At 38.8% G+C, this 11,101-nt stretch overlaps 1 long non-coding RNA gene across 1 annotated transcript in view; it reads right to left on the bottom strand.

Annotated features, from left to right (window-relative positions):
• Positions 1–917: 917 nt before the first annotated feature.
• Positions 918–11,101, bottom strand: part of LOC138757979 (uncharacterized) — a 120,268-nt gene continuing 110,084 nt past the window's right edge. Inside the window, exon 3 of the long non-coding RNA XR_011354020.1 lies at positions 918–1,008. This is a non-coding gene — a long non-coding RNA (uncharacterized lncRNA). The remainder of the gene's footprint in view (positions 1,009–11,101) is intronic.

The following is an 11,101-nucleotide window of genomic DNA, read 5'->3' as shown; positions in this document are numbered from 1 at the left end:
TGTTTGTAAGAAGGTTGGATGTTCTCCCCTGAAACTGTGTGGGTTTTCCCTGAATGCTCAGGTTTCCTTCCACCCTCCAAAATGTGGAGGGTTGGTAGGTTAATTGGGTATAAATGGGCAGCACAGGCTTTAAAGGACAGAATTGGCTTCTATCGTGTTGTAAATATTTTTTTTTTAAATAATGGTGGGCCATTAATTGTTATTGGCCTAATTGTTATTGAATCTAAACTTGCCCCTATCCTCACTGTATGTCCATTAAGTTTTCATGGTGAAGGTGTGGCAATTACAATTTACTTCTATCTTAGCCCAGGAATGCTGAGACTATATGTAGGGAACTCCAAACATCCTTCAATCAGCATAGACCAGAATTAAAATCTATGATTTTTCACACTCAAATTTCCAATGAATACGTGTTAAACAATTGAAGAAGCAATTTCTAACTAAATAGCAGTGAACAGAAACTATCCAATTCCACACCCACACATATTCTTGCCGTTTCCAAACCCCTTACTGACTTACACTGGTTGTGGTATGTCATTCACCATTATAACATGGGCACATGCCATTACTTCTTTATCAAAGTCAAAACTCCTTCCCTCTGTGGAAGCACTTTCACCACACAAGTTACAGGGGCTCAAGTTAATTTCTCAGTGTTCTCCTTCAAAAGGTGCTTGAACAATATATCCAGGTCTACTGCGAATGTGGGCCAAAGAATGGCACCTTGAGTTAAATTCAAAATGAATGCAAAGTGATGCATTTTGGGAAGATAAACTAGGACAGGGCTTGGAAAGTGAATGACAGTGCCATGGAGAGGGTTATAGAACCAGGAGACCTTGGAGTATAAGTTTATAAATCCCTGAAAGTGGCAAAATAATAAACAAGGTGGTGAGGAAAGCTTTTAGCATTCTTACCTTCCTCTGACAGTGCCTTGGGAACAGGAGCCGGGAAGTCGTATTACAACTGTATGAGGCGAGTCTGCACTTGGGGTGTTGTGTACAATTCTGGAGCCTGGTTATAGAAAGGGAAAAGGGCATGATTAAGACAGAGAGGTTTTAAAAAAAAGATTAACAAAAATAATGGCTGAAAAGAGGGCTTGTGTTATAGGATAGGCTGGGACTTTTCCATTGAGGCCAAGGGGTGACCTTATGGATGTAATTTTTTTAAACGATGAGAGGATAGATAAGGTAGATAGTTACAATCTTTTTTTTCCCCAGGGATGGGGACTTTATAACTTTTCTTCTTTGACTTGGCTTCGCGGACGAAGATTTTTGGAGGGGTAATGTCCACGTCAGCTGCAGGCTTGTTTGTGGCTGACAAGTCCGATGCGGGACAAGCAGACATGGTTGCAGTGGTTGCAAGGGAAAATTGGTTGGTTGGGTTTGGGTGTTGGGTTTTTCCTCCTTTGTCTTTTGTCAGTCTGAGGAGTTCATGTGCGATGAGGGCAGACCGACGTTCAGGTCGGTGGCTGTCAACCTTGTCTAGCATGGTTCTGATGTTCCAGCATGCTAGCTTGAGTTTGTGAGCATCTTTTGAGGGGGAGGGCGTGGAGGGGGAGGACGTGGACCTGTCCTCGGGCCTGCGCAAAGGAGCTTTTAGGTGGAGTGCAGTGTGCACAGTACTGGCCCCACCCTTTACACCCATGGTTCATGTGCCATGGCCAAGCAAGCTGGGACGTGGCAGTGAGGTCCTTGGGTCGTAGGTTTTATATCGGAGTGGCCTTCTCCTATGCAGGTTTCTTACCCGGGCTGGAGGGGCCTGCCTCCCCTCATAGGTCGGACACGTGAGAGGAGAAAGATTTAAAAGGTACTTGAGGGGCAGGTCTTTCACACAGAGGGTGGTGGGTATGTGGAATGAGTTGCCATATGAAGTGGTAAAACTGGATACAATTATAACATGTAAATAATATTTAGGCAGTTACATGGACAGGAAAGGTTTAGAGGGATATGGGCCAATTCTGGGCAAATAGAACTAACTTGTGTTGACAATTTAGTTGGCATCATCCATTTAGGCCGAAAGGCCTGTTATCATCAGGCTGTAAAATTATATGTAAACTATAAATATGTGTCTTCTTATGATCAATTGGATAGATTCAGGACTGCATTAATCAGGGCAAATAAAACAAAATATGCTTTAGAAACAGCAACAGAGAATAATTATATATGGATTCTGCCAGAAACAACTAAAAATGTTGGGAATAACTAAAAATGTAAACATTTTGAGAAAATATTAAAAATTAATCAATCTTCTTACCAGCACATGCCTTAAATTGCTGAGAAAAGTAAAATATTACATGAAATTAGATTCCCATTCTCCATTATTTGGTTAAGCAAATATCAATAATAGGAATCAATTGACAATTTTTTTTCCCCAGGCAATTTTGGAAATGAGAATCATTCAAATGATTTCTTTACAATTACCAGAAGAAAATAACGTGCTAAATAAGTAATAGGTGATAATTTAACATAAGAAAAGATAATTCAGTTTAGCTTCCCTCATGATAAAGACAACATGCACTTGAGCCCCACAAATATGTACATCTCAGGCTCAAACTCTGGTCTGTGCTGATTCAGCTGAATTGAATTATTATAAGTGGCAAATGACATTCTCTCCTCATAAATGCCAGACCAAGACCTAAGCGAACAAAAGGAAGTACAACCACCTTCCTTTGACATTCAGTAGGATCATCATCTTAAGGTGCCCCATCTTCAGAGTGCTGTGGGTCACAATTAATTTGAAAGTAAACTGAATCAGTCACATAAACAATGTAGTTTCTACGATGTGTCCTAACTCCCCAACCAACAATTCAGGTCAATAGTCTATCATCAGAGCCCTCGACACCATTCTGGACAAACCAGAATGCTTCATTGCCACTCCATCCAATATCTAAACATTTTCTCTCTCCCCAACAGGTATGCAATCGACGCAGTGTTTGCCATATGCAAAATACAATGCAACTTTTCACCCAGGGTTTACTTAAAATTTACCTAAATTTTAGAGTACAGTAACAGGCCCTTCTGGCCCACGAGCACAAGCCACTGAATTACATCCAATTGACCCATAACCCCCATACATTTTTGAATAATGGGGGAAACCTGAGTACCCAGAGGAACACTTGTAGATATGGGGAGAACATGCAAACTCTGACAGCACCAGATTTGAACCTCAGTCACTGTTCTCACCGCTTCGATGAACGTGCCACCTTTTAACAATTCCCTAACAATACTTCCTAATCGCGTTCAGATATCATACTTGAACCAATCATTGTAAAAAGGGCAGTAGGTACTCAGAAACACCATCTCCTTCAGGTTTTCCTTCAAAGACATTGAATTTTGAGTGAGAAAGATATCATCGTTCCTTCAGCTCTTTAACACAAAATTTGAAATATCCTACCTAACTCTATTGCAAAGCCACCAAAAAGATTTGAGGAACCATGAGAGACCACCACTTCCTCAAAGACAGTTTAAGAGTAGATTACAAATAAGGTTTTTGGAACTGAGAAAAATAAGAAAAAAAAAACTTTTACTATGTTATTGCTTTGGATGAATTTCATTCCTATCCTGTGCCAACAAACGAAATCACCCACTTACACTAATGGGCATACATTGGAAGCTATTAGGCAGAATGACCAAACTGATCTCAGCCTCTATATCCGTCAGTTATGGCCTGGAACGGAAATCATCTCTGACTTTCTCTCCACCAAGAGGGATCACAGGCTGGCATTTATAAGGTGTGAATATTATTTGCCACCTATCAGTCCAAGCCTGAATGTTGTCTCAGTCTTGGTGCATGAATTAGGTAACTGGAGAAGGAGAGTCTGCATATTATGTACATAGATGTCAGTGATTGTGGCCCTTCCTCTGCAGAGACCTGGCCCACCCAGCTGCACAAGCATTCATGTAGTAAAAGCCTCTTGCCACTAATTCATGATCAATGAAGGAAACAGATTATTTATATTGCCATAGGGAATGTTGTGCATTCTATACTTCCTAACTTATTTTTTTTCTGGTGTCAAGCTTAGTTGTGCTTTGCCTGACTTACCATCATAAAGCAATGATAATGTTATTTATATTGAGCAGTCATTGGAGCTCCCAGTTTCCCATCTTGAAATGCTTATTCTCAGTCCCCAGTGCAGTAACAACTGTTCAAACACTCTCCTTTGCTGAGACCACTTTTATTTTTTTTTAACAATTTGCTTCTCAGGTATCACCCTTTCTAATACAGCTGTTCATTCACTGATTCCTCCAGCTGACACTGAAAAAAAATTAACACGCTTCCAATTTGTGACATCTCAGTCCGAGAAACTATGGCTGCTGCAGGCTATTCAATCAGAGAAACTGAGCAATCGTATAAAATGGAAACTCGAGGTCAGGCCGCACTATAAATGCTGAGTTCTTAAAGATTATGGCAACAGGACTCAGAATAAATTATGTATTTACGTTTATTGTAGGCATGTTTACTGTTGTTTCCACTTCATAAACACTGACAATAACTTGCATTATGAGTCAAGCATACCTTTTCAGATCAAATATTTCTAATACCTACGTGACAAAGCTCAAGAAGAGTCACATGGATGACTGGCATCATTGACATCTTGTGTTTCACCTCCGTGTTTTACATGTGCATGCTAATAAGGTTACTGATTTGCTTCAAATATATGAAGGAGAGTGGATTGACCAGGATAAGTAATGGAGTTACATGGCACAGAAGGAAACAGCCTAAGGTTAAGCTCTTGTTGCAAGCTATCAATAATATGATTTAAAAAAAAGCCCAAAGCATTCAGCTACTACAAATCTTCGGCTCTTTTACCTACAGTAAATAACTGACCTGCAGAAGAAGGAGGGCATTTCGTTAAAAATCAGTATTGTTTTATTACATTTTTTTTTCTTGAAAGTAATCCAGGAATTTGCAGTTTACTGAGCAATGTTTTGTAAATCAGCTAGTTTGCTTGCCAGAGATTAAGGTAAATTCTGCTAAGGACTAAGAGTTGACTTAGAGCATTAAGAAGGATTAATGTTTGGCTGATCTGTTGCCGGCATACTAGGTTAGAATCTTTACGCTGTGGAACAGCTCACAATTAATCCAAAATTAGTATAAAAGATCAACAGCAACTGTTCTCGCATGCTAGTATGGCATAGTGCTGTAATCAAAACTAATACTGGGACCAACTGCACACAAGGTCACAGTCCATCCATCCAAATTGCTGGTGTTTCATGCCTGCCCCCACCCATCTTCCCAATATCTCACTTTGCTCCTATATTTATTTAAAATGTCTGTACTATGTCTGCCTGCTTCTCTGTGTTGCTGCAATTAAAAATAAGGTCAAGTCATTTTACCTACTACTGAAGCAGGTAATAAAATAAGCACTGATTTAAGAATCTAAGTACTTTATATGATGAAGGATTCCTAAAATATACAACATTCTTTGCTGTTTATGGGAAACATCCAAGTTAATGCACGTCAAATAGGAATAAAATGATTAGGCTCTAAAGTGGTGGGACTTGCCCTGCTGACTGATAAATGTGAACTTTCAGTACACTCCCTTGATTTTTTTTTATGGCTGCCTTCATTTGCTTTGTTTTTAATGACTTTATCAGTTATCTTGAAGTGCAGGACCCAAACAGACTAGGTCACCTAATTTTCCTTGGCTGACACTGAACTTTCTTCTGTACAGATTCCTCTTTTAATCTTTCTGATCGAGATAAGATGGCAATATCTTCCCAGTCCAGAGTCTGTCTTGGAATCTTTCTGTGAATATAATGAAGGGTATTTTATGTATGCAGGCATGATCTTTCTGTAACCTGGGTGAGGTTTCATTTAATTTTTTGCAAGGCTGCATTTGACTTTTGCAAATTTCTCTCACTGGAAAATGAATGGAATAAAATATTTATACGCAAAGCTGCCTTAGAGCGAATCCAGATAAAATAGAAAATGGAAACGTTTTATACTCTTTTCCGTTCCTGAACTGAAAAAAAGTGATCATTCTCAACTGACAAGTCTTCCCTATTCATTGTTTTACAAAGGAAAACTGCTTGTCAGTTAAAAATCTGAGCAAGGCTAACAGAAAATACCAACATCTTTTCATCCCTTTCTATAATTATAACAGAGCTAATGATTTAGATTTTTTTTAAATTTAGACATTCAGCACACAGTAAAAGGGCATGATTTCAAGCTGCCCAATTTACACCCCATTAACCTACAACCCCAGTACATTTTGAATGGTGGGAGGAAACCAGAGCCTCCCAGATAAAACCCACACAGACACAGGGAGAACGTATAAACTCTGTACAGACAGCACGGGATTCATACTCCAGTCCGACCCCAATTGTGCTGCCCTAAATTTCTTATAGAATTAATCTGAAAATGAAAAGAGACGCTGAATTGCTGAGCCCATCCATATCAGTCAAGTGGCTGAAAAGACACCTTGTAGCACCATTCATTATTTTTGGGTGCGATGCATCTAATAACAAACAAACACAGATGTGATTAAATGTTTGGCAAAAGATTGTTTGTAACTGTAAAAAAGGTTGCTGGTGACAAATAGCAAGAAATTTTTAAAAAATGAAGATACCTTTTCTGGTGGGTGGTCCTGGAAAATTTATTCCAGAATGTTGTCATGTGGAATGTTAACTGCTTTCCATTAAGAAAGTGTAAGAATATAGTTTGACCTTGTCAGAATTATTGACGCATGCAAAGACTTTGGCAAAGAGCATTAGGCCTGTTTGCCTTATTTGAAGCTCAAGGACAATGTACAAAATAACCTCTCCATGGTATTTCAACCTGAATGCTCCAGTGGATCTTACATTATTTTATGAAAATCCTGAAAAGTTGGGAAAGGCATTTTCAGGATGGAACAATATCATTGCCATTAGCTTTACTGCTGGGAGTCGACTGCCATATCTTACCTGGAACAGCTCTGACACTTGAAGATCCAAACCCACCACAAGAGCTGTGTAGAAAGCTGTGCAATTTAGTTTTTAGGGTTTTTATGTTTGTTTTCTATTTATATTTTTATTAATTTTTATTTGGATTAACTTGTATGGGTTTAACATGGTTATCATTGATTAATTCAATAAATTGTTTCACGTGGATTAAGGAACTGTCTAATGTAGTTTCATCCTTTTTTGTATTTATATATGTATGAGATGACTTGTTATGTGTTTTCCTTAAAATGTTTTATGTAAGTTTATATGTTAAAAAGAAAGAAAAACTGTTGCTATTACCAAATGGCTGTGGAGTCCAGACCAGGGACCACAGTCCAAGAATACAAAATAAAATTGAGGTGAGGAGAAATGTCTTCACTTGGAGGTTGATGATCCTGTGAAATTCTCTGCCACAGAAGGACATGAAGCCCCAATTATTTGTCTATTTAAAAAGGAGATGGATTAATTTCAAGACCAAAAGGGCCTCAAGGTTTTTGAGAAAGCAAATGAATATAGAACTGAGACAAAGGATCTGCCATGATTGTCTTGATTGACAGAGCAGGCTCGAAGGGGAAAATTCCTCTACTTTTCTCTTTCCTTAAACTAGACGGCCACCACAGAGAAATTATTTCAGTAGCAATAGGTTGTTGCCAGGAGGAAGTATTCTCTGTGCTTTGAAAAGTTTGAAATTGGTTATCTGCACTTTACAAAAATGTATTAATCAGAAGTTGAAAGTACAGAGGAATAGAAAATATTTTAAAGGTCATTAGGTTGCAAATTAGATGCATAATTATGCAGATTGATTGACTGAAAACATTATTAAAGGGACTGCAACAAAAAAATAAAAAAACAGTTGTGCAGTGAGACACTGTAATACAGTCATTGTACTGGTTGGCCCATTCCTGATACTGTAACTCCTCCCCCTCAGGATTCCTGTTAAAGGCAGTACTGCCCAAACTCCTCCCTCAGTACTGTCTTGAAAATGGGTCAACAGCATGTAAAATTTATAGTAATTAAAGCCTATTAATCTCATTTTCTGGTCTGTTGGGTCTAATTGACAGCACTACAGGTTGTGACATGGGTCTTCAAGCTAAAACATTCTCTTCCCACAGAAGTGGCCTGATCTGCTTAGAATCTGCAACATTTTCTGTTTTGATTTTAGATTTCCAACATCTGTAGTTTTTTTTTATGTTAGACCTGCAAGTCTCCTCTGTACTAAATCAGGTGCAATCAGATCTCTCCTGTAATGTGTGACTAGAATTGTAATCTATAATCAAGCTATATTCAAACTAGTGTTGTATCCAGATTTTTGCATAACTTTACTGCTTTCATATTCTATCCCTCGGCTAATAAAATACACTATTCTGCATGCCTTTTTAAACCGACATCAACTCGTTTTGCAAACTTCATGGATCTGTGGACAGACTCTCCAAGGATCTGCTCTACCTCCACCCCTCACTACATCCCCCCATCAATTTTAATTTTAACTTTTAAATTTTCAATTTAAATTTAAGCATGCACCACAGTAACTTTGATTGAATTCCATTTGCCACTTCTACATCAAAATTCTCCTGCATGAAGAACCTTTACTGCTTGCTGGAAGTACACATACAATATTTGAATTATTTGCAAATTTTATAATCTTGTCCTTCATATTTAAGTCAAATCATTGCAGAAAGCAAGATATCAAGTGCTGAGCCAAATAACAGCTATTCAGTCACAAAAAGTCCAATAACCACTGTGCTTCCTGTCACTGGACCAGCTTTCGACCCAAGTTGTCATCCCCCATCATAACCTTATTAAGAAAGGAAATTTTTTGACCAGGCTGCCACGTGGAACCTTATCTAAAGTCTTATTTAAATCCACATATTCAATATCACATACAAGTTCTAATTGACTCCCCTTGCCACCTCTTCATATTTTTAATTCAAAATAGCTAGATATAACTATTAGATATTCAAATCAGATAGGGCACCACTGTTAACATAACAGCAAGCATGATGCTGTTCCAGCGCTGGCGATTGGGACCAGGGTTTGAATCCTGCGCTGTCTTTGTGTCTGCATGGGTTTCTTCCAGGGGCCTCCAGTTTCCTCCCACCATTCAAAACATACTGGGGTTTTAGGTTAATTCGAATGTAATTGGGCGGCATGGGCTTATGAGCCAAAAGGGCCTGTTACCGTGCTGTGGGTCTAAATTAAAAATTTTAAAGTGTAAATTTTAAATTTATTACTTTCACTTAGCAAATTCACGTTGACTATCCTTGATTAATGTATGTCTTTCCAAAAGAAATTTATACTGAATTAATTCCAAGAACTTTTGAGAACCAAATAACTAGCCTGTAATCATTTATTTTATCCTTTTCTATTTTTAAACAACAGTACAGTACCACATTAACATTCTTCCAGTCCTCTGACACCATTCCTGTTGCCAGATAGAATTGAAAAATTGTAGCCTGAGCCTTCACAATTTCATTCTTGTGTGTTTTTAAATCACCCTGGGATATAGTTCATCTGGCCCCAGTGATTTATCTGTTTTCAAAGATGTTAAGGCCTTTAACAATTCTTAATTCACTATCTTTATCCCAACCAACAGTTCACAATCTTCCTCTACAATGACAACATCAACATCAACTCCTTAGTTGACGAAGGCAACTTCTAACTATTCCTTGATAACCTAACTGACATTCTCTGCCTCCACACATAGATTGTCTTTTGGTCTTTCTTAGATCCAATTCATAGGTTTCCTCTTGCAATTCATATATGCATAAACATCATTGCATTTTTGTTTTGTTTTATTTGCCAATCTCCCTCAGCCTCTCCCCTTCTTTTCCTAATCTCCCAATGAATTTGTCCTTGACACTTTGTATGCTCTTCATGGCTTTTTGCCATGAAATGTCTATCATGCAATTCCCTTCTTGAGCTATCCTTTCCTCCATGCGTTTTGCCATCTGGGGCATTCTAGGATTGCTAAACAACTATTTTATTTATGGGAGCATGTTTACTGTGAAGTTTTGAATGCCTCTTTTACTCTGAGACTGATTTATCTTCAAGTTGCTATTCCAAATACATTTTTGTTAAATGGGTAAAACTGCTCTCACCCCAGCCTAGAATACTTATTCCAAATTTACCCTAACATTTCCTTAATGATACCAAATCTAAGTATATTATGATCACTACCAGAGAAAAATTTTTTTCCACTGATGCCCCTTATATTTAATTATCTTTAATTGGCATTTACTCCAAATTTATCCAAACAGTTCCTTAACATTACCAAATCTAACTCATTATGATCACTACCAGAAAAATAAATTATTCAAGATTCAAGATTCAATTTATTATCATAGTAATAACACAGTGTCATATTACATGAAATATCTCTTTGCCTGCTGCAAGGCAGACAGATTCACCAATGGCAGGAATTTCCTAAGCACTTCCTACATTTCTTACAGTCAAACCAGTCAGTGAGAGAGAGAAGCAAAAGAGAGTCCCCCAAAGTCACTGAGTGTCCGTAGATTCATCACCAGTGCTTCTGTAGCCACTCAGAGCCCAGTCTAAATCAATGACATCCCGAACTCCATATCTAAACCTCTGACACGGTCAGAAATCCTTCAGCGCCTTTGGCATACTCCTCGTATCCCGGTTCCAATACCTGGTATCCCTCTAGCCAGTTCGAGCCAGTCTCCAGCAGTCCACAGCCTAGTGTGAGTCTCCCGATAGCAGTGTCCAGCAGCCCACAGCTTCCGCGGGTACCTTGCCTTGTGTCTCCAGCTGCATAGCCCCCCTCAATGGTCCACCACCACGGTCACCATCCCCGCGTGTCGTCCCCAGCCACGGAGGCCCCCCTCACTGGCCCGTCACCATGGTCACCGTCCCCGTAGGTCACCTCCCCCTTATATTGGCCCATCTTTAATTATTGACATCAAATCCAAAATGTCCCCTCTGGTTAAGTCTGCTGAATGTGGGGTTCTGAGTGCAGAAGTGGGGTCCTGAGTGCAGAAACATTCTCCTGAATACAGTTACATTCTCCTGAATACAGAACCATTCTCCTGAATACAGAAACATTTTTCTGAATGCAGTTTGGAAATTTTGCACCTTTCACACCTTACACACTGATTTAATTTCCATTAACATTGGAGTGTTTGAAATCCCCTATATATATGTTTGTCTACTAATTTTCTCTC

Source organism: Narcine bancroftii, chromosome 3 (assembly GCF_036971445.1).
Source record: "Narcine bancroftii isolate sNarBan1 chromosome 3, sNarBan1.hap1, whole genome shotgun sequence".
NCBI lineage: Eukaryota > Metazoa > Chordata > Chondrichthyes > Torpediniformes > Narcinidae > Narcine > Narcine bancroftii.
The sequence above is the reverse complement of the archived record's forward strand: the minus strand, read 5'-3'. Positions and strand labels throughout refer to the sequence as shown.